The sequence below is a fragment of the Lonchura striata genome, chromosome 2 (assembly GCF_050655825.1).
Source record: "Lonchura striata isolate lonStrDom1 chromosome 2, ASM5065582v1, whole genome shotgun sequence".
Lineage (NCBI taxonomy): Eukaryota > Metazoa > Chordata > Aves > Passeriformes > Estrildidae > Lonchura > Lonchura striata.
The window spans coordinates 55937231-55962375 of record NC_140704.1 but is presented as its reverse complement, the minus strand read 5'-3'; the positions used below and the strand labels follow the sequence as shown (position 1 = coordinate 55962375).

The following is a 25145-nucleotide window of genomic DNA, read 5'->3' as shown; positions in this document are numbered from 1 at the left end:
GAGATATTTAAGCATTAAGAAATGCATATTAATATGAAAACAAATTGGCTTAGAAATTAATATATTTTAAATTATAATTTCAATAATGTGGTATAATTTTGAAGTTATGGATATTGTGTTATAGCAAGATGTAATTTTTCTAAATTTAAAAGATAAATTTTTGCAAATATTATTTTTTAGAGAACATAAAAGAAAACTTATGGCAACAACCAGATATTTTCCATACAAAAATATGTTAAAATTCTCATTTTGGGGAGATCTTACATAAACTTGGCACTAGATTTTCAACCATGAGTTAAATTACAGCATTGCTAGTTCTAAATATCAAATTAAATCCCATAGACACACCATGAAGAGTTTGTTTGATCACTACCTTCATTTCTGTTCTATCCAAGCTGAAATCATGAATTTTATTTTGCAAAAGCTATTCTCGCTCGGTTTAGACGTGTCACCCTTTCTTTGGTGATGCTACCGGTGTACCTGCAGGCGGTCCAAGCTGCCAAGAAGTGAAGCGGAGCGGCGCTCAGCCAGCGCGGTGTGCGCTGACAGCAGGTGGTGCTGCACCTTTAAATTAAGGCGGAACGCAGCTCCCCCATCGCATCTGCCTGCACAGAAAAAAATTGGGCCAAACTTCATCTGCCTTCCTTGGTTAGGAGGGCACCTGTGAAACCTGAAGTGTATTTTTTGATTTGTTTCGTTTTGTTTTAACCGGCATGGATTCACATAAATATGTGTGTGTATATATGGTAAATGCTATTTCTAGGTTGTTTTTTTTTTTTAGTTTAGAAGTTCTTGTGGGAGTTGTCCTCTTTGTGAGGCTTTACAGAGCTGACAGTCAGGTGGTTAGTGTTGCAGTTAGAATTAATCTTCTCAGATATGACACTCTTCCTACAGAGGAGAAACCTCCTGGTTATTTATGTAATGCTTTAAAGCCTGAGGTGGATAAGGCATATGGAGCTGCCTACAGTGGAACAGCTCACATCTGTGACAGGTTTTACTTTGGTCATGATTACTGTTTTTAAAGGCCTTAAATGCCCTTTATTTATTTATTTATTTATTTATTTATTTTAATGCCAGATATACTGAAGGGCAAACCAGGCACAGCCATATTATTTAATTTTCCTGAGGAAATTCTGGACTTCCATCCTCAAACAAGTGGAACTCTTGCTCCAGCTGTGTAGTTTAATTAAGGGATAGATCTGTAGGTGGTGGTGAGGTGTTTCACTTCTCTACTTAGAACTGAGGCTGGATTTAAATGTCTCTGACAAAAATAGTCTAAGCAAGCAGTAAATTACAACAAATTACTGCATTCCTAGAGTATCTTGTGAAGATATCCCAGTAAATAATTTGTTATATGAAATATAAACCAATTCATTTAACCTGTGTCAAGGAAGGGCTAACAGTCAGGCTAATCGAATGCACAGAATGTCATAAATCTCTTGAAATTTCTCCTTCCATAATACTTTTTAAATACAATGTTTCCTTTCAGTATTCATGTGACTCCACTGGCAAAAAAGAGGTTCCAATAGAATATCATATATGGGAAAAAAGGTCTACATTCAGTCTATGAAAAAGTTCACAGCTCTAATATGCAAATTCTGTATCTACTGGGTTAAAATATAGTGACTAAATCTATGAATTTCCTGAATGTGGAGTATTATGAATGATGAATCACAAAATAGATTAAAATGTAATTAAAATCCATCTGAGCATTATAAAAGTATCACTACCACTGCATTGACTACATGACAACATCTACAGATACTCCTTCTCTATTTAATGAGCCAAAAAAAAGAGAAAGAGGTTAGTATTACAGATTTACATCCTGATGGTACCTAAAACAATTACTAAAGTAACCTACTGAATGCCCATTTAAATACTTGCCTGTTAAAGCCAAATGAAAACCACAGTATTTATTGTACTTAATTTATACTCAAATGGATGCAAGGAAGAACATTACTGACAATCTGGAGCTGGATGTGTGATACACTTATTCTTGAAACTTAGAGAGCGTTCAGTTCTATTGATAGAGAAACAAAGTGATGAATTCTTTCAATAAAAACAGTGGTTTATATTAGGGTTAAACTGCATACTGTATTATTATTGTTTTGCAGTTCAAAATAAATACTTATTAATAAGAGAGTGGTCTAATTACTTTTAACATAAATGAAAAAAATAAAATATTTTTTAGTATTTCTTTAGCTTTCGTATATATGCTAATTATAAAAATGTGATTTGATTATATAAATGTTTTCAGGAATGCTGCTCATGTTGAAGGTTTTCTCTTAGGTAGCGTTAAAAATTAGAATAAACCAAAATAAATAGAACTTTTTTTTTTGCCTTGCTGCATATAGCTAAGATTTAATTTGACACTTTATATGAGTCAATTAAGACCCTAGTGTGTCTGATCCTGTGAGATATGGTAGGTACTAACCAAAGAGCATGGGTTAGAATCTCATAAAGGATTTCATTTCTTTTAAAAGTTTCTCTTAAGCGTACAGTATTGGCTTGTGCTTCAATTCTTAATTTTTGGATAAAATATATTTTCCTTATTTTATTACATCTGAATATGCATCATATTTGTTCAAAGTGAGTGTTACTAGGGAAATATGTATTCTATAAGGAAACATCCTGGGCTTTCTGGTGCTAAATTCATTAATTTTGCAAAACACTAATAAAAGAAACCCAAAGCAACAAACAAACAAACATGCAATATGCAAGATTCATTTTGCCTCCTTTTAGTAATATTCTTTTCATCATATGCTGGACCTTGTTTAAAGTTAAAACATTTATCTAACTCCTTCTTCAGGGCTGATGTTTTATTAATCATGTTACAGGTGAAGATATTATTTTATTAAAATTTCAGAAAATATTTGGAATAATATCATGCTTGCAGTACATGTCACTGAAGTTCACTGCAGTCCTTTTGGAACAAAGTTGATACAGTCATTAGCAGTGAGACCCAGAAACAGCTTGTACAGCTTTAAAAGTATGCCTGTCTAGACAGCAGATGAATGAAGAAATTCTTCCTGCATTGGCCTTGAGCAAACTCTACACAAAATCACAAGTACTTATATAAGCCAAGACTGCAGTGACCAGACAGAAGAACTTTAAATCCTCACTCTAGATTATATTTTCTTTAATGATGACTTGTTTACATGTTATAAATGAACATATATCTTACTTGTTAGGTTCTCTGCAATAGTATAATGCATAGCTCACGGAAGCCCAAAGTTAAAAATTTATACGTAGAAAGAAACAACCCTACAGAAGGAGTAATGATAGTATTCTTTCATCTCTCACTGTGTGCCATTCTTGGCAGAAAAAAATAAGCTGCAGGACAGAGCCATTAATCCAATCTTTGGTACATTCAGCAACATTAGTAGTGGTCCTGCAGGCTGACAAGAACTGTGAGTCTTCCCCAGTGAAATCCTTGTGCTTGCTTCCCCAAGGAAGTGTAGACCAGAAGGGTCAGTTCTTTGACAGGGAAGCCACCCTCTTCCTCCAGGGAATTTCTGACATCATAAATAGGCTATGAAACATGATGAGCAAAGAGACACGGAAACTCCCAACACTTGGATCTGTCCTGCAGTCATCAAGAAACCCAGCAGCTGGCTGATGGCTTTTACTTCCTGAGGGCAAGGGAGCTCTTGTTCAAATATTCCCTCTCTTCCCCCTCTCCATTTGTGTGGAGGTAAATATTTACTCTGGTTGATGTTCACACTTGCAGTCAAAACATGTCATGAATAGAACTAAGGGCATATACCTGCACACTTAATTCATATATAGTACAGCTTAACCCGTAGTGAAGTAGTTCAGATAAATCACGTTTCTTCACTATTGTTGCAAGCTAAGAACATGCAGTGAATGTGAAAGGTAGCTCAGCAGATGCTTGGTAAGCCACAGTAACTTGATTCATTATCAATTCCCCGGGAAGCAAAGCCACAAATTGTATAAAGTTGCACAGGTTAAATTCTCAAGAGGTTTTCACAGATTCCTGGCATAATGTACTCGATATATGACTGTCAACATATTGACATTTGCGAGTTTTAGCTGAACTCTCTTTACAGCTTCAAAAGAGAAATTCTGCTCAAGATTTATTATTATAAATGACAAAGATGGTACAGCAGATATTGGATGCATCAGAGTATGGGGTCAAACCTCAGGAATCAGGCAAGGAAGATGTAATCAACACCGTCTCTGAGTGTTGGCATGGACTTGATAAAAACCTTAGGGGGAAGTAAGGAAAGATAGCAGCTTGAGCAGCTGTTTTCACAGTGTGCCAACATAACGTCAGTGGGAGGTAAAAACTGGACAGAGAGGATGGATATTGTGCCACTATGCAGAACCTGGAAAGGTTCCCCTAGGTCAGCACACACAGAGAATCTGGTGCCATTCCAAAAAATACTGCATATGAGCTTTGAGGATAAACAATTAAGAATGATGATAAGGAGCTCAGTGCGGCAGCGATCTCACTGAGCCATCTCTGCCACTCAGCTCTGACTTGGGAGGATCAAAGACTGAGTAGTGACATGCTTTAACTGGAGAAAGCTTAATACAAAGCACACATATATTCAGCTCTGCTAAGTCAGCCTCTCAATCTAAAGACAGTGGCAAAAAAAGAGGTATTTTCAAGCACAGAATACTTCATGTTTTACTGATGCCCAAGCTTACATCATTTTCCATTTGCACAGTTAATAGAGGTAAAATATGTGTAATCTGCTTGTCATGTGAAAAATTAAAAAGGGGGCAGCACACTGGGTTGAGCTCAGTGTAGCTGATATTTTCCAGATTGTATCAGAGGGTTAAATGACTTGGTTCTTCAATAATCCCAGCAGTGACTTAAGCCACTGACTGTCAAAATTTTCTTTGATCTATTCTCAATTGAAAAAAATACTAACTTTTCCATGTTCACCATGTCAGATATTATACTTTTTTATACTCAATCTGTTCTATTTTGAGGAATTTTTTCACATCTCACTGATTGGAAGCCAGAAGAGTAAGTAAAACTTAGTCAGCTAGAAACAATTTCCTGAGGTTTCCATTTACATTTTGGACATTTCTTAAATTCATTAAGTCATTCAGAGCAGCCACCCAAAAGTCAGTTTAGGGAGTTATATTGGCAAAAGGGAAAGTAAGGATGATTATTGTCTTTATTAATTAAAAAAAAGTTAAATTTCAGAGAAATTAATGGTTGCAGTCTTGACAGGATAGGCACAAATGGAGGAGCATTAATATAAAACTTTAGGGAACAATTAAAGAAAAATCATTAATTTTGTTTTCTTTCCAAATCGGAAAATGTTCCTAGTTATTACTTCTCTGCATATAATATATGGAACATGGCAGTAAATTCAGGATAATACACTTGGTTAATTTATCATGCTAATTTGAATCCATATGAAAAAAAATGATTACATGTCTTTTCATCTGTCTTAAGAAATAAGATTTCCTCTTCCTAAGGAATTAAATCTACATACCATTTTTCTCTGAAGTCTTTAATGAGCCTCAGATCTTAAAAGCAATTGGATTTTCTTCTACCAGACACCTTGCTTCTCTTGCCAATGTTAATAAAGCTTTTAATTTTATTTTATTTTTCTATTGGCAGGAAAAAAGTGAATAGGAACTCTCTGTCACAACCTTCTCCCCAAGATTTCTGTATTCCAAGCTTTCCCAGAACAGGCAGAGACAAGCTGGCAGTCAGCCTGGAGGAGGAGGAGGGGTTGACAGTCAGGGCACTTAGGCTCCAACAACTTGCCAGAGAAGTGCATGCCAATTTTACTTTCCCCCTGCAGTGAGAAAATTAGTTGGATAAAAGCCTTTCAGACAGGCAACAGGCAAACTACTTTTTTTTTTCATTTGTACACCCAGTATGGGATTTTTCTAGAAATCATCCTCTCTCTTCTCATCTCACTGATTTTAAAAACATTATCCCAATTTGCACAATCAAAAACACCTACAAAAAGCATGGAAGGAGAAACAGATGGAGGCAGATAGTGCTGGAGAGAAGACTGAAGGCTGAGTAGCTTTGTATGGTTAATTTGCTAGTTAATAGCTCATATCACTTTACAGTATTACACAGTAGCTGGGAGATTCCTATCGAGAAGGAGTTGGTTGAAGGAAGTGCAGCATAGGATTTCAGAGGTCCACTGGATTTAAGGAAAAGAAAAAGTGCTTATTGTGTGGCTGTTGGAATCCCCGATCTAACCTTATTATTTGATAAAATATGTCAATTAATCGGTTCAGTTAAACTTTTATATGTAGTGCATCAATATAGGAAATGCAAAGAGCAGCTTTGAAGACCAACAAATAGGCTGTAGGAAAGAATAAAAAACATTCAGCAGCTGTGTGCCTAAATAGTATGTAGGAAGACACTGTGTTCTATCTTCTGTAATTGCTAGTTACAGAGCTTCTGGAACTTATAGACCACAATGTGCTACTGTGGTTTCTTCCAAAGCAAGACCCTGAAGAGGTTTTAAGTACATGTTTGCAGTTCATCATAAACTTGGAACATGTAGTGCAGTTGCATATACTTAGCTTGTCGCAGTGAGGCAACATTTTATGTTCATATTCCTTGAAGAACAGAGTAAGGACTCCGAGCTTCTTCAGTAGAAATAGGCAAAAATTTGTGTCCTCCATGCTTCTTCATATGAGTGATGGCCAGGATATTTCTGTAACTTCCATTATTGACTTTAAAATGGGATTCTAGATAAAATGATTGCAAAAAAGTGAAAAAAAAATTGATTTATTTCCAGGATATTACTGTTACTCGTATTTTATTTAAACCACACTCCCTCCACCTGGAATCACTTTTCTGGGATTTTTTCAGGTTCTTACATGGGTTATTTTCTTGGAAAACATGTTGCTAGTTTTTAATTTATTTTTGGGCTCTGAAGTGTCCTGTAATCAATTGGAAATATGACCAAATATGTCCTGAGTTTTCATTTAGGTTTGTTGGAGTTAATTTTATTTCAAGAAAGAAATCAGCAGAACTCTAAAACCATGGTTGTTTTTTTTTTATTCTTTACTTTTAAGACAGTCTTGAGATTTTGGAAGGAAAGCTGATACTGAATTCCTGTGGCTGCTAGTGCTGTGATAACAAATGTGTGTCTACATTAGGAAAGAGAACAATTCAAGCATTGTGTCACGTTATTTCAATTGATTGTGGATGAGGGAATTTAAACTTTAGTTCTGGACTTTTTACAGAAGTATGTTGGATTTCATGCTAGTCATAGACAGGAAGCTCAGATGACAGAAAGGAGAGTACCTTTATTTACACCTACAAAATGATAAGAGGTGACACAGGCCTGGTTGTACCTGCTAAACATTTAGGCTTACTGAGCACTGGTCTTGTTGGGTGCCAGCTGGTAAATTACAGAGGTACTGGCACCACAACAGGCTCTCAGAGGATTCAATGCTCACTGTTTCTTTGCTGTGAAAAATGTGATGGTTTTAACTTAGGTTAAGGAGAAGATGAGATACAACTTGTGGTTTTGGTATTAGATCACTGATATAGCTATAGTTTCTCCATAACACCTTATAGAAAACAATATACTGGACAGACTTTTTGCAAACACAGATATTCACTTATGACTAAGCTTTAAGAGCTGTGCCAGTCTGCATCAATCAGAGAACTCTTTGACTAGGAAATATGGAAATACAAGAAATCAAAATTCAGCCCTGAGCCACTTCATGAGATCTTTCTGGTATTACTTCCTGTTTTTTTCTCAGGTCTGTGTTTAATCACTTTCATAGTATTTCTTAACTAGACAAGTAAACTGTTGAAGAAGGAGAAATAGAGAATAACAGAGTGTTGACATATGAGACATAATGTTAAACTTTCACCAAATTTTATCAGATATTAATATTTTTAATTCTCAGAATAAACAACTCCAAGTATACAGTACAACCAAGAGGTCAGCTGGACAGAATTGTATGGTGGTGTTTCATGGACTACTCCGATGGGTGGATGGTGCTCAACAAAAAGAAGGACTGAAGTGTTCTTGAGGAAATAATAGATCTGTGAACATAATATTTGACATCTGAAACCAAAAGACAGTTGTCTATATTAAAAGGTGAACCTTTTGCAAACCTGTGATTTCTCAAAGGAGCAAAGCCCCTCCTAAAGGCATGACCTGAGTTAAATGGAAGTGGACTTCAGAAGAGGATTTTTTGTTGCCCAAGCACCTGAGAAACAGACCAGGGCTGATGCAGCAGGTGAAGGATGTCCTCTTGCAGTCTGAGCAGTCTGGCCAAGTCTTCATTGGCCAGGGGCTTGCCACAGGAATCACATTGCAGCTACTGCATCCTGATAGCAACAGTTCTGGCAAAAGAACATTTATCCATATTTTGTTACAGCTGAGACATAAACAGCAGCTGTGTACCTCCCCTACATTTTTTTTTCATTTCATTCTTGAAATGCATATGACTACGACAGAACCAAACTACAGTTTGAAAGAATCATTGGAGAAAGATCATAGGAATGTAGTTAAATTATAGTAGTAAATTGTTATAACAAAATGGAGACTGTAAGTAAGGCCATAACACAGGCTATGTGAACTTATATTAGCAATTGTATAGCCAGCAGGATCTGGGCAGTGATTATCAGCCTGTACTTGGCACTTGTGAGGCCACACCTCAAATCCTGTGTTCAGTTTTGGGTCATTCACTACAAGACAGTCATTGAGCTGCTGGAGCATGTCCAGAGAAGGGCAGTGGAGCTGGTGAAGGGTCTGGGGCACAAATCTTATGAGAAGGAGCTGAGGGAGCTGGGTTTGTTTAGCCATGAGTAAAGGAGACTCAGAGGAGATCTGATCACTCTCTACAACTGCCTGAAAGGAGGTTGTAGCCAGGTGGGAATCAGTCTCTCCTCCCCAGTAACAAGCAACAGAACAAGAGGAAACAGCCTCAAGTGGCACCAGGAGAGGTTTAGACTGGATATTCAGAAAAAAATTCTTCACTGAAATGGTGTTCAAATAGTGGAAAAGGTTGCCCAGGGAAGTACTGGAATCAGCATCCCTGGAGGTTTTTAAAAGTTGCGTATATGTTTTAGTGGTGAACTTGGTAGTACTGAGTTAACAGTTGAGCTCCATGATCCCAAAGGCTTTTTTACACCTAAATAATTCTGTGATTCTATGTAATTTGTGTACTGTTGTTTAACAGACAAAGATCTAAATGTATCTTTCTTCTCTCTCTGAAATTATTCCTCTTCTGTTTCGCTGAGAAATTCACCTGATTTGGAAGCTGTAGCTATAAATCTATAGTATTGGCAGAAGCCTATTCATAAAACGTGGAGATTTCACTGTAAGTTCTGGAGGAAAGTCAATGTTGCAAAGTGAAGTGTAAAATTATTCCTGTCTCAGAGTTATTTTTGAGTCATATATCTCTGCCTTTTATGAACAGCAGGCATATTTGGAAGAATTATGTCTGAGTCATAAATCCCTATTTGCCTGGGACATGACTAATAGGTGTCTTTAACACAGTAAGATGATATTACTGTCTTAGCTTGCAATTTTTTTTAACCTCTGAAGCACATACAACAGATGAAGTTTAAACAGTAAAGTGACATTAATCTATGGTCTGTCAGGATGTTGTTACCACCCTCCTTTTCTGGTCCATTGATTCCAGCCAGCAGATGCTGTAATTTATATGAGCCCCAAAATTTATTATTTCAATATTTAGCAAGCACAATCAGCATGGCTGCTTTCAGAGCCTGCTGTGTGGTGGTCTGTGGGAGAAAAGGAGTGAGAGAGTCGAGGCAGGGAAGGAGGGAGGAGAACATTGTTCCTGCACTCCCTCACGCTGCGTTGGCTGAGCTGTGACCAGGGAAAACAGAAGTCTGTTAAAATGAATGATGTTGAAGATCTTCCTGCTGTAGCTGCCAGTGGGGGCCAGTCTGTTTGTAAGCCATTACCAAGCCCTTGTGTTTTGAATAGCTATGCATCTTAAACACAAGAAAATAATCTTCAAGAGCTGGTTTCTGTCATCCTCATTGCCTTGTAGAAAAGACAGAGAAAAACTCTAACAACACATCTTAGTATAAATATTTAATATTTGTGAACATCTCTGCTAATCTAAAGGCTTCCAAGCATTGCTTATTAATAGTTTCTGAATTTTACAGAAAAGCTTATTGTTACAGTGGAAACAACACCACCTTCTCTATATGCCTTTACTAGTTGCCTCCTTGCCATTATCACTATTATTAGCTATTTATTTGTCTATTGTAGGTTAGACTGTGGTCTCCTGCACAGCATTATGTATGGTTACACTAGTTGCCCCAAACTTATTCCCCTAAAAAGCCAGTCTCTTCATAACTGTGTATATATGTACAACGTGTTACATGACTGGGTGATAAATATTACATCACATAACAGGAGTGAACAATACTTGGTGTTTCCTGAACATCCTCAATTGTTCCAGAAAGCATGTTACCTGCAAAATTAATTTATTTTGACACTGCAATGTGAAAATACTGCCAAGAGGTTTATGTGGGAAATTTTGATTTTTTTTTTTTTTAATATTGAAGTTTGCACTTCAGTATTCCTGGTATGTGATTTGTCCCTTAAATCACAATGCATTGTATTTGCTCAGTCAATTAGATGGCCTAAATTCCTGGAAGAAAATAACTGTTGAGGAATAATGAATGAGGAATAATATATAATACATCATTAATATGGAAATTAATAAAAATGTATGCAGAAACTCACAAACCCTTCAGCAATTATCAGCATCTTTTATAAATAAAATGGTAGCTTCCCAAGTATTTACAAACAAATAACATGCCTTACCACTATTATGGGCTTAACTGATTATATATGTGCTAAAGCATCAACAAATTATGATTTATGCTGTTCGATCAGTTCTAATTAATTCTATATGTTCCTCAAGGGAGATTCTGTTCAAATGAACTGATTATTAGCAGCGATGAGAGCTGCATAGTGACAAATGTATCTTTTCCTACAGTCTTCAGGAATGGGATAGCATTTGGTTGGACATGAAACCAGAAAATGTTCTGTGTATTTAAATATGACACATAAAATAAATTTTCTTCTTCTGGTAGAAAGGACCATCAGAGGCTTTGTGTGTTTATTTCTTCCCACCTCTTTTAGTAAAAAACAGACAGTGCAAGATAATGCTGCAACACCCTAAACCAGAAAGTGACCGACTGTGGTTAGGATTCAGCTCACCAGCACCTACCTCCAGATAAAGCATGCTGGTGGTTTAGTTTAGTACTGGGTAGGAATTTATAGTTTTTACACTGGAGGATGACTTTGTGGGCTTTGGGCTCTGCTTGAAGAAGAAATGCCATCTTGAGGTACCAAAAAGTACACATTTAAAACAAACAGCTGAAATGACAGCAGCTGTTGCCCCCAGGCTGATCAAGCTGAGCACTGAAAAGGATGATTTTATCCCTGTGCTGTGGAGACTGTCACTTTCTGATGCAAACAACTAACATGCAGCATTTCTTCTTATAATTGTAGGCAACATGCCACAAATGAAAGAGAAACTGTGCTACAGTGTCTGCCAGCCCTTGAAGGCTACAAGTTGTGACATTGGCTCCAAAATTTAGACAATTACTTGAATTCCTTTTAATTTCATGATGCTAAACTGTTTTAGTGGAAGAATCAAAAAAGAGTAGCTTTGAGAAAGCTGCAAGGACAAATTTTTGCTTTGTCTCCAAAATAAAAACTACTACGTTACTGTGCTTAATTTTAAATACACATCTAGACATGTTTGACGTGTGGATTTCTAGCTTCAGGGAGCTAGCTTCCTCAGACACATGAGGAATTAATGGGTGCAATTATCAAATATTCATTCAATTTCTTTGTGATTTAATTTTCTTCATTACTAAAATTTCATACTACTTTTCTACATCCATAATATCCCTTGTAATTATTCCATGTTCTTAGTGTTCTTTCTCACAGAATCCCACAGTTTACATATTTTTCAGGTTTTTACAGAGCTTATAACTCATTTATGTCTTGTGTAGTCAGGAATGGGCTTTGGTTAAAGCAAGGAGATAGAATTAATCAGTGCTTGAAATATACCTTCATCAGAAAGTTACTTTCCTATGTTCAGAGACTTTAAACTGCTGTAGTTACTGCAAATGTTGCTTCATGCTACTTTTAATCAAGGATGTTTGTTTAAGACTAAAAATGCATTTTAAATAGACATTGCTTTCCAAATATTTATATTTTTATTAAAAAGATTAATTTTGTTTCATAAAGTTATAATTTCTGATCTCGTTTCTGAAAATATGTTGGTAGGTGGTTCATTGCCACCTACCAAAGAACTCTCAAACTGTAGTCTGTGTTTAGAACCAGACTAAGTTACAAACAAGCTGTGTCACTGAGTACGTAGATCAGGAACTTTACAACCAGGCTCCCAGACTGCTTGAAAACCTCCTTCAGGAAGTTTATTATTTTAATTGCATGTGTAATCACAAAGAAAAACAACAAACAAAAATCTGTCTTAAATACAGTTTTCAGATTCTTAATAGAAATGTTCTTCAAGAGCAGTCAAAAGCAATATATTATGAAAGGTTCTTCAGAAACCTGAAATATTCAAAGTGCCTTTTACAATTTTAGGATGGAATCTCATTACCATACTCCTGAGGTAACAAGAAAAAATATTAAAATTCAAATGTTTGAGTTCACGTGGAGGAAGAGCAAATAACTTTGCAGAGAATTTGAAAAAAATATCTTTTCATTTTGACATATGGTATGTGTACTGTTTGCTCAGTAACCTGCTAGGGAGAGAAAAAAAGAGGGAAAATATCCACCTTAGTTGAAGTGCGATTGTATATATACTACTGAGTAGGTGAAATATCAAAATCTTGCCAACAGTAGCTCTCTGTTGGCAATATATGAGCTGAGGTTTTTGACAGAAATTTATATGGGATCAATGCACTAAAGAAACTACAAAGCTTTGTGCCTTACATGTCATTAAAGATCTTTTTAAGATCATATGGTAGTAATGTAGGAATTGCAAGATAAATGTAACTTTGATGTCAGATTTTTATTTTGGATGGCATAAAAAATTATTATTTTGGGACCCATAAAAATCATAGCAGAGCACTAAAGAAGTAAAGCTCTGAATTCCCATAGAATTTTGTTATAGTATTCCTACTAATTCAAGTTGGTCAGCGAAAATTAACTCTGGAGACAGAGTTAATACCAGAAATACCATTATTTTCACAATGGAAGAAATCAAATGCATTGTTTTAGTGAGAACTCAACTCTGAAACAAATTCCTCTGGAGGTTAACAGTCCCATGGAAGAGCACTCCTCTGCAGTTACTTCAGTGGAATACCTACAGACATACACTTTATTGAGTTTAAGTTACTACTGTTTTATTCATTGATGATCAGACCTGCTAAATCTACCATTGCTTGCTCTCCATAGGTTTTCTTTATATTCAGTCAAATTTTATCAGAATCACATCTCTAGCCAGCATGAGCATGACATTTCTAAAGTATTCCTGTCATTTATAGGATAGAAAAGTCTAGTCTCGGAATACTCCCTTTTATTTTTTCATTCTGAGAAACTGGTGTCTTTTCACCTTCCTAAGAAAGTGGCAGTGGATAGAGAGGGAAGAGATTTAGAAGATGGGTTAGAAGCTGAGTATTTTTCTGGCAATGGATAGTTTTGATAGTTTGAAAAAGCACTGATGATTACCCAAATAAAAAGTTTCTGAAATTCTCCATTCTTAGATTTATGTTTAAATCTTCTGTTTGTATATCCATTTATATTGACTTACTACACATTGCAGTAGTGTGGGTGTCTTATTTGTATCCATGATAGCTTCTTTATACTTCCACTTGCAAAATTTAAAGACATATTTCCACTGAGAGTAATAAAACCAAACCAAAATCTGCTCAAGAGCTGCTGCATTTCCTCTTTCTTTGAAATAAAGGATAGCTGATGGATATATAGTCCCTAGTGAGTTTTTACATGCATCTTGGACTAGAATTTTCACAGAATCTAACCTCCCTCTACGGAGAGACATAAGTCTTGCTTATTTAGCTGCTGCTAGTAAGAAGGACATCCTCCTTTCTCATCAGCATATTTCTAGATACAAATTTATTCGCTTTTATAAAGATGTCGTTAGTCATGGAAATCTTAATAAACTTTTTTACTATACTGTGTTTCTCTCCTAAGTCAACAAAATGCATTGTGATCTCTCAAATCAGTACGATTTCACTGATTAAACATATTTTTTACTAGAAGGATGTACCTAAGAATTACTGGGAACCAGTTTTTCAAGATTTATCTCAGCTTCAAACTTCATTGAAACACTAAGGATATAATGACATTAGAATTTTATCTTGTACATTTACTTTAATCAGAATAATTTCTCAATCTATTTTTTCAGCTCTATAAACTTGACTTACACAAGTTATTCTTAATGTTTTCCAGTTGCAGAACAATCAAAATCAAAGCTTTCTAAATAAAACAGAACTGATCAAAATTTCTGTATTTTTAATGATACTCCTTTCCATTTATTTTATTTTATTTTATTTTATTTTATTTTATTTTATTTTATTTTATTTTATTTTATTTTATTTTATTTTATTTTATTTTATTTTATTTTATTTTATTTTATTTTATGTTTATTTTCTTTGCCCAAGTGTTTTTTGTTGGTTGCTTTGTTTTTGTTTTTTTTTGGTTTGTTTGGCCATTCTTTTTTGTCTTGAAAAGAGTCTCTCTGGTATATATTTGAATAAGTAAAGTGCTAAAACATATGAGAAATTAAAAATAAAATTCTTTCCTTTTCAACCCAAGTAAAATTTCCACAGTCTATACCCAGTTTCTAAATTATTTATTTAATTATTCAGTTTTTCAGGTATTACTTATACAATATTATCATTACCTGGCACTAGGAAATGAATACTTTTTATTAGTGTCTGCCTCTGTCATCTACTCACTTGTTCTCATGTCTTGAAGGCTATGTCTTGAAGAAAACCAGAATAAACCAGAACAGAGTAGAAGGAAACAGATGATATTGAGGCAGTCTGCCTGTTCAGTTGGGGAAAGAAGGAAAACTAATTTTCCACATGTTCAAAAATCAGATATTCTGTGAGTTTCTCTGTAAAGTAACAACCTTCCCAGAAATAAATATATAAGGTAGCAGATCCTTGCAAAAAGATGGATTGACACCGACCAAGATACCATTCAGCCAAACCTGAGTGTATTGAATCTTACCTTTCTCTCAATAATGGAGCAATGTTCATATGTGAGGAGGATTACAAAATGAATTACACATACTATTTCCTTCATCTTTATAGCATCCCTTCTTACTCACTTCTGGGAGTAGGCATCAGACTTTAAGCAGTGTATTTTAATTACTACAGGTATCATGGGATTATAAAATAATGTCTTTACACCCTTTACTATCTTGTCTGTAAATTCTTTTCATTTCTGTCATGATAAAAGAAGTCTGCAATAATCTTATTGTATATGTTCAATGTTCTGAAGCAGAACAACAAGCCTGGATTTCCTAATAGATTAAAATTCTCTTTAATGTTCTTACATAATACAACAATTTCACCTCTTCTTGGAAGTGTATATATACATAGACTTGGACCTTAGGGGAAAAAACCTAAAAAACTAATGTGTGTGTGTATGTGTGTGTGGGGTGTCAATGAAAAAAAAAAAAAACTGTTTGATTCACAACTCTGTTTTGATTTTCCTGACTCGTCCTCATCTGCTTCAAAATTACACGTTTACTTTGCTCCTTACTGTGCTTGTTACATAAAAGGAAGAAGTACTTAGGATCCGCTCTGTACCAAACAGAGACAACTTATTTTGGTAGCAGTGGTCCTATGTGTTGCCTGCTCAAAGTTCTCTTGAAACTGCAGTGTTGGAAAAAATGACAAATATTTTAAGATTTTAAGCCTAGATCTTAGACCACTATTTCAGTATTCTCTTGGAAAAGCAAATTGTTCAAGAATACTTTTAATTGAAAATGGAATGTGAAAATGAACCATTTTCTAATGTTTGAGACAGATATCAATCAGCTTTCTTCTTTTGTTTCTACAGTGTGAGTGGAAAAAGAACCAGGGGGAGGACAGAATGCATCATTTCAGTAACTAAAAAAATCTCAGATGTTTCTTTGATTTCTAAGTTACATGTAAAATTAAGAGAATATGCACTAGTTTCTTATCCGTAGCTATTAATGGACCTTGCAATAATCTTGTATAGACAGCAGTATTTTTATGTTGCAACATGCATTTAGACCACATCTGTATAAGCCACTGGCTGAATTTTTTTTCCATCTTGTTCCATCTCTTTTTACTAATGCACTTGGAAGCTGGAGTGAGCAGTCTGTGTAAATATACAAAATTTGTGTGAACAGTACTGAAAGTTTGTTGAAACAAATTCTGCAAACCATTTAAAAATGTAAATATGTACGTTTAGAGATAGCAATTTCCACATGCTATAAGTTGCAATTAAAGTTGAAAAAAAAGGACAATTGTTTCCATTGATGTTTTTGGTAATATTAATTTTGTTCTGTTCTAAGCCTGATAAATGTTCATTATTTATTTTTGGCAGGGACTGTCAAGAATCATTTGTGCATTTATTTCCAGCCTACTACTTTTTTTTCATTTAGTAGTAGTGGCCTGTTTTCAGCAAGATGGATGGATGCTCTGGCCTATGTACCTCAATAGTAACCAAGGTGCAGAATCAAAGAAATAACTCCCAACTAATGTTTTGTGGACTGCAAACATCTGTTCTGTAAAAATAGGGGTTGGAGATCCCTTGATGTTTCTCGGGCATCTTTGTGGAGAATACTGAATGAAATACTACTGTGCTACATACTATATTCACTTATCCAGTGGCTGATAAATCTTGCCACCTCCAAAAGCCTTAGGATAAGAGGGCAATGAATTTCAGGGTGATGTAGAGGTACACAGTAGAAACAAAAGGAAGGGCACTCTCTGGTTCAGACTGACTGATGTTAGAGCACAAACTGGATGTGAATAGCCTAGAGGAAGCAGGAACTTGTTGAATTGCTGCTCGTCAAAGAGAAAGCCAAAGTACACTCTAAGTATTTTTACTCTCTGTAAGCTCTAAGGCAACACTTCATCCCTGTGTATGTATGCTCAGGCTCAATGGGCTTCTTCTAACCTGAATTCCAGGAAAAAGCTTCTGACTGTTTGGTAATTATTTGGTACTTTTCAGTGCCCCAGTACCATAGTGCTTCACTATGAAAAATATCCAATCTTCTCACAGAATAGTTTCTATCTTAATTAAAGTGTCTGTATTCACATTTCACACATGAATGTAGCAGAAAACATAAATGAAAGAACTTGTTAAAAGTTGCAAGAAACTTGTAAAAACAGTGTGTTGATTTTTGAGCTCAGAATAATAATTGCATCCAGTTTCATCAGAAGATATTAAAACACTTTAGATAGGTACATGTAAAACTCAAGCTGCTCTTTTTTGGAGGATTCGCAAACAAGTATGTGATATGACTTTTTTAATGTCTGCCATTCTGTTCCAGTTCAGTGATTTATCGCTCATCTAGCCTTTGTTTGTAGAAAGTATTCCCTCAATTTATTTTTTCTTCATTATTTCCTTGTGAAAATCATGCTACTACTGCTATGTAAACTAATTTTAGATCTACATGTATAAAATTGTTATTCACGTGTAACATACATGAGGTAAACACTTGATGGAGATAAGTACATAGCACATAGAACACGCAATCTTAGCAAAGCAGAAATGTAATTTTAAGAAGTATAAAGAATAGCTACTTACTTGGAAATGTAGGTAAGTTTATTGTGTTTCTTGAGAGAATCTTTGCCTGGATGTAAAATCTAAATAAGTATATAAAATTACAACAGGCTTTTAATATTGCCTTAGAAATTAAAATAACTGCAACAAAATAAAACACTGTTTTAAAGGTAATGTCTATAGCTCAGAGAAGGCATTGTATTGAGATTTAAGAGTCTCTGAGTAGCAGAAAAATAAATTTACCTTTCAATGAAATAAATTCACTGTCTTGTTAGAAATGCAGTAAAATAAGAAATTACTAAAAATGGATTATGTTAATATGAGTGTATTTATAATTTCACTCCTGTGAAAAAGCTTGCAAAAATCTAAGGTTAGTGATAACAATTTATGGAGACGTATTTATCCCCAGAAGAAAATTGTGATAACTTGCTAGAACACAACAGTTTCAACAGTACTATCAAAATATATAATGTAGAAAACTTAAAAATTATGAAATGTGGGTCAACAGAATACATTATTTAAAAGTAAAGTTTATACCGAAATTAAAACAAAAATTAACTATTTTATGAACTACTGTCTGTGTACATTAGAGCTGATTTCCATTCTGTGATAACCACACATAGTTCTCATCTGTGCTACTGACATAACTTTATATTTCTTAATAACTGCTATAGCCTTTGCTATCCCTCTCATGCTGATAATCCATTTGGTGCTCATGATGCTAATTAAGTTCACACACAGCCAGGTTTAGTTTGCATCAATTTGACATATTTCATAACTGTCTGAGTTAGCTATATGGTTCTATTTTACTTACTGCTTTTGTGAATGCATCAAAACATACTGTTTTAGTGGAATGTGAGATGAGTAATCGTTTGTATCTGTTGACAATGGTGGTGGAGAGCAAAGCTAACTGAATTAGTAGGCAGGCCTTAAATGGGGATAAGCCACAAAAGAAGGATGCAAGAAAATTGTCCTGATGCTTTGTTTCATGTTTTCAGCAGTAGGACAGGCAAAGTGTGACAGTGCTGGACTCACCAGGAAGGAAAACTACTCAGCTGGTGAAATCTGCTCCCCCTTTTTTAGCAGTCATTATGTCTAAAATACAAAAGTAAAAAAAAAATCAACAAATCCACAGAACACATTCTAAGAAGTAGCATCAATTGTGGAGTTGAAAAAACCCAGCTGACTAAACATTTATATTAAAATATTTACAAATTAAATGTGATACAGGTTATGTTTTGTGTCTAAAGGTGCATGTTCCAATGGGTAGATGGATAAAAAGCACTACAATCTGCAGACATGTAGACATTATGGGAAGTAGGCAGTTGGATGAGACAAAGATAGTGGCATAGACATTGGCAAACTGAAAGCTTTTTGGAAGGATGCAATAAGAAATATGAGAAGTTCAAAATGCCTCATGCAAACACTATTGCACCCTATTGTTTTGTCTCTCATTTCCTGTGTTGACAATGACAATTAAACAGTCAGTCATACCTGCACTGTTCTGTTCATAGTGTGCTGCTGCACTGGTTGCATCTGAGAGCTCTCTCTCATGTTTTGTTTAAAGTGCAAGTTCTTTAGAGAAGGACTGATTATTAGGATAACAGCATGACAAAGAGAAGAATGACATTGACCCTGAATAAAGACAGTACTCAAATTTGAAGGCATTACTTTTCTAATAATCCTCAGGATATGTCTTACCAGCACAGAGCACAGCAGCCCTATTGTATCCAGTATCAGACATTTAATTTTAGGAAACAGGAAATCTGTTGAATAGAGAAGAGAACAGAGTAAAAAGAATGCTCAGAATCTAGGAAGCAAAAAGTCCTGTGAAGAGAGATGGAAGGAACGGGGATTGTTAGAGATGATATATCTGTATTTCATATCTGCATGATATGAAATATCATAGCAAAAAGGAAGAGAATAATACACATTATGCTAAACCAGACTATATGTAGAGCAAAACCCAGAGGACTTAAATTTCAACCAGGCAGTTTCATGTTAAGCACCTGGAAAATCTTTCATTTGTAAATGTAGCTAAAATGTGGAAGAGGCTAGTTGAGAGACTGTGAATTCTCTGTCCTCCGAGATTTCTAGAACAGATTAGACATCATCTGGAAATGACACCTGTCGTTTATGACTCTGCTTGTGACCTTAGGGAGGGATTTCAACTACAACTCTCTTAGGATAATGATGGATCTTGGGTTGATTTCTCTAGGTTGTCACTATAACAATCCATATTTATAACTACAGAGAAAACAGAAGCCTGATGGCTACATGGATAACAAGGTGGGAAATCACTGAAGAGGGAGGTTACCACTTTATTAATGTAATATACTGGTTTAAGTTCAGGGAGATCTAACTGCAGAAGTTTCAGGGATTATGGAAGATCCCATAGATTCCTAGTAAGTATACCTATTAAATTAATCTTTCTCTTTGAATCTTATCTCTTTCAATAAGGTTGCCCAACAAAATGAAGCTCTCAGGCAAACACTGCTTGGCTGATCTTACATATATATAAATATTTATCAATTTAAAAAGTTCACAAGTGAAATCTCAAATCTCTTTTACCTATGTTGTGCAGCATGTGGGCTTTTAATCCTGGTTTTACATGTGTATATGAATGAATTCTCCTCAGAAATTGCTAAACCTTGAATTCTACCATGCACAAGTCAGGCAAATAAGTAGCTGCTTAAATCAATTCAGTTATCCTTATAAATGTGTTTCCATTATTCTTCAAGGCTAAAAATCTCAGACTTTGTTTTGGATGGCATGGGAAGTCTTTTAGACTCTGTAAAGGGTATTTATCCAGCCTGCATTTTCTTAAAAGAAACCTTTGAAAAATCCTAGGAGTAGCAAGAAGAAACTTGAGTTATCTGGACCAGTATTAAAAGAATTTGTAGGGATGCAGGGGCAAAATGCAAACATGTTTGCTTCTCCTGTCATGCAAGGATTTTTTTTCAAAGAAGGAGGAATTCCAGTTCCTCTGGATGCATTGTCTTCCATGATACATACATTCTCAACTTTAATGAGTATTCTCTCATAAATAAGTAGCTCTATCTCTCCTTTAGAGTGACACTAAGAAATGAGCTATTCATGCTTCAGTGTTTTCTAAAAAAAAAAAAATTTAAAAAACAAATTAACAAATGGAATTTTAAACCACACACATATTTCTTTATGACAGATAGCAAAATTGGAGGCTAAAATTAGCAATTTAACTTTGTGGCTTTGCAAGGACTCACATACTCTTTTGTAAATGATATTGGTCTGTTTTCTAGGGTTTGTTTTGAACTTTCAATTGTCAAACTTTAAATCAAACTGTAAAGCTGAAATAAAGATAGTTTAAAGTAGGCTTTCAAGTGTTTCAATAATTTTGCAGCTAGTATGAGTTTTATTATTGGTATACTCCATTAGAAGGGAATAACTAGACTGAATGAACTTTTTACAGCCACCTCTATATTATAATTTAAGGAAGTGCGATAACAACATTTCTTTGTCATCAGTTAATAGAATTGACAAAGATGAAAATTATACTTGCTGATCATCTCCTAGATTTAAAAATATGGAACATCTAGTCACTACACATCTAAACTGCTTTGCTTGGAGGACACTTTCATGGCTTGTTCACATGATGGACAAAAAAGAAATTATTTCATTTTTTAAATCCCTATAAATTACTTCAGTGTCATGACAGCCACAGCTTTTCACACAACAAAGATAGGACTCCATGTAAGAGGAGAACTTGGTAGCTTTGATAATCTATACAAACAGCTCTTGGGGCATGATTTTTTTTCTGGTTAACTACCAGCATTTTCATATAAAATACAGTAACTTACTGTTTTGAGGAAGCTGGACTTTGAGAAATAGCTCATGTATTAATTCTGAGCACACATCATACCTGTAAGGGATGAGAGAGTGCTACAGGGCAACACTGCTGCAGGACTGGGAGGGCTGACCAGCTGTGGAGGAGACCACTTCCCTACTATCAATATTGGAATCTTTCATATTGATGGGCTTGGTGCTCACTGGGAGAAGAAGGTTTTAATTTAGTTATGCTCCTTTTTCTACATGACAGCTCCACTCTATTAACTCTGGGAAGAGAAATGCCCTTTTTTTCATGTTATCTAGGGTATAGAAAACCATGCAATGAAAGCCAGTGTCCAAAAAGAAGACAGAGGAATCCTGCAACTTTATTTTAATAAGGGGAGAGAGTCCACTGGGGCACACGCCCGCGGGATTTTCTCTCTCTCAGTTTCGGAGGGCACAGCACTCCCGGCTGCATGTTGCCCTCTCCCTTTCCCCATCGGCTGAGGTACTAGGAAGGTACAGCCTTCCCAAACCACCTAGCACATATCCCCACTTGAACCTACTATTTTACCCCAAAGTTCAGACCCACTTTTTCAGGAGCCAAGGTGTCTGGGCTCTGTAACAAACCTGCTGCTTGAAGTTAACAGAGACATAAACTCCCATTTCAAAGACACATCTTTCCCTTCAGCCATTGCATTGTTTGTAAAGACATTAGCACATATCTTCCTTATCACTAGGAATTGGTTTTAGCTAGTATCGCAGCTACATGCAGTTTGATTTCAATTGTAAAATAGTGTGTGGCATGGGCAAAGATACAGAATCTTAATTTGTCATAGGTTAGCCTAATGTCTGTGGTTTTATGACTTTGTTTTTCTGGAAAGCTCACTAATCTCCTGCAACTGGACGGCAGTATATGGTCTTCTCCACAATTTAGCCAGGTGTGCATATATGTGTGTACGTATAGGGATGCAAAATATGATCAATTTGGCAATTTCTCTTATGCTTCTGAACTTTATGGCGGTGTGCCTCAGATATACCGCATATTTTTTATTTCCTCAGCATATATTCTGCCTACCTTCCACTCTCTGCAGAATGTTCTTAGACTTGATCTGAGAAACACACTGAGCAGACTGATAAGGACTTTTTAAGGCTCCTCCAATGATAAACTATGGGTCAGGCGTATTTTTCCTTTGCAGGTACCATGCTCAGAACTGGAATTACATTGGAGAAGCAATTCCCTGAAAGTCAGGGAGCTCGAAGCTGTCCTGCAGCCACTACCAGAATAGCTCAGCACACCCTACTGTCTTCTACAAGTTATTCTTGGAGAAGAGGGCAGCTGAAACTGAGCCTAGAGGTCATACAAGTGATCTTAATAGACTGCAAATGGCCCATGAGCCAGAAGCCAAATGTCCTGAACTATGTCTTTGTAATGCAGAAAGTGTTCAGTATTTTGACTGAGAGGAAGGCCTTACCTCATAGGTGATAGCTGCTTTGTGTTTCCCCAGTAGTTAGGCCTGTTTCCATATTTGACTAAAATTAATGAAGTTGCTGCCGGCCACATTAAAATCCATGCATGTATCTGTAATTTATTTGCCTGCCTCTGTCAAATGAATATTATGTTAAATATAGCACTCCACTTTTTTCAGCTATATTGATGGAAACCTAAGTGTGTTTTTACTAGGCAGACTATCTAATTTGCAAGTACAAACTTCAGAATATTGAAATGCTATGAAGATTGTATTATCCACATAGAAGGGAAAGTGCTAATGTTACATAACTCATTTACCTCTGTGTATTTTAGGCAGGTCTGTTTTGTTGAAAATTTAAGTCTATTTAAAATGTTCTATTTTTGCAGTAATTCATGTGGCATACCTTTTACTTTAAGTCAGAAAAGCAGGCTCTCAGGTTTAAACCGTTTTAAAACAGGTCTTGCCTTCATATAAACACCAAGAAACAAACAAGAAGGTGGCGTATTTACTGCGAGGGTCTAGAAATAAAGTTGTATGGCTCTACAAGTTAAGTCAAGTCTTCAAATGTAAAGCATTCAATGTCCTTGATGAAATGGTGAAGTCATATTCATGAAATAAAATTCAGGCCTGGGCAAAATAAAAGTTTTTCTTCTCTTGTTATGTTACTGTGTCTGTATATGCCACTATGTAAATTATTTTTTCTTGCTTACTTGAAGTCAAGGCATATTTTTGGTCAGAAATATGGGAAGTTTGTTGGAAAAAAATAATGATGATGTCTGGATGATAGATTTGAGGCATTTTTCATTTTTAGTGAGGAGGCAGCTTTTTGTGTTTTTTTTTTTTTTCTTGTGTATTTTTTTATGTGGGGGGTTGTGGTGTGTTTTTTTTGGGTTTTTTTTTGGGGGGGTACGAGGCTTTTGGTGGTGGTGGGTTTTTTTGGTGGGTTTTTTGGGGTTTTTTTTGGTGGTTTTTTTGTGGGTTTTTTTTTTTTTTTTTTTTTTTTTTTTTTTTTTTTTGTCATGGGCTATATCTACTAGATTGCAAAAACATCATCCTCCTACCAGTCAGTTAGTTGATTGCCAGGTCGGGTATTTTATTTTTCTCACTGAATGCTACCCAGCTTATAAGCGCTCAGGAGGGAATAGTTTGTGCAGTCAGAGTTGTTTTTTTTAATGCAAAAATAAAAAATTAGATTATCCAGAGCTCCAAAAGCACAGGGTAGTTTTCAAGCAAGGGGTTAAAACTACTTTTCACAACTCACAAAATTTCAGATGCAGACGGTGTATTTTTGTGGGAGGGGCTTCCCGAAAGGGAATCCTCAATACCAATTGGCTGCTCTCTATCAGCCGCAGCTGAGCTCAGGCTGCTGCTGAAGTGCAGTATTGATCTGAAGGGTAAATGTGTAGGGAGCCTCAGAGAGCGATTCAAACGCGTTCTGAGAAGGGAACCGGCCTCTTCCAGTAAGAAAGTGGTTTCTACCTGCCTTTGCTGCCCGCGACATGGTTTGTGAATGAGGGGGAGCGCCAGAAGGGGCAGTTTGCCGCTACCGCGATTGAGCGAGCGAGGCGCTGCCGCTGTGGGCGCTGCTGCCGGGCTGCCTGGTGCCGCTGCAGCTCCATACAGCAGGTAAGGCGGCTTTTCCCGGGAAGGGGGAGAGCCCGGGATGGCATCGCCGGGGCCGGGGCTGTGGTGTGGGGGCCCCGGAGCCAGGCACCGAGGGACGGGCGCTGCCTCCGCCGAGGGGAAGCGGCGGCGCCCCGCGAGGAGCCCGGCCGTGCGGGCTTAGCCGCCTGCATTCCCCGCTCATCCCGGTGTGGAACCGCAAAACTTCAATAAGTTCGGAACAAAGTGCGCGAGTCCGCAGTGCCAAAGGGAGAGGGAGCAGTGCAGGGGCAGGAAGGAGCTGTGCCTTCCCCTGCCCGCTCTGCAGGTGTCCAGCCCTCCGGGAGACGCGGGTACCTGGGTGCCACGGAGGTGTGGGTGCAGCCACCTCGGCTCTGCTGGCTGCCGAGATCGGGGCTGACAGAAGGGAAAATGCGGAGTTCCAAACTGGGCTCTCAGTTGAAAGGAAAAATAGCTAAGAGAGGGTGTGAAACTCGTGGGACTGGAAATGTATTTGCCGGTTTTTTATGCT

General features: G+C 36.4%; 1 protein-coding gene across 4 annotated transcripts in view; it reads left to right on the top strand.

Annotated features, from left to right (window-relative positions):
* The window catches only part of CDH12 (cadherin 12), a 626739-nt gene that overhangs the window by 82380 nt on the left and 519214 nt on the right, over nucleotides 1–25145 (top strand). For 3 of the 4 annotated variants that reach the window (XM_021546438.4, XM_021546413.4, XM_077786157.2), the window contains exon 1: nucleotides 24326–24637. The exons of the other annotated variant lie outside the window; for it this stretch is intronic. The gene's annotated coding sequence lies outside the window, so the exon portion shown is untranslated. Of the gene's footprint in view, nucleotides 1–24325; nucleotides 24638–25145 lie in introns of those variants that run through there. 4 annotated transcript variants of the gene reach the window in all.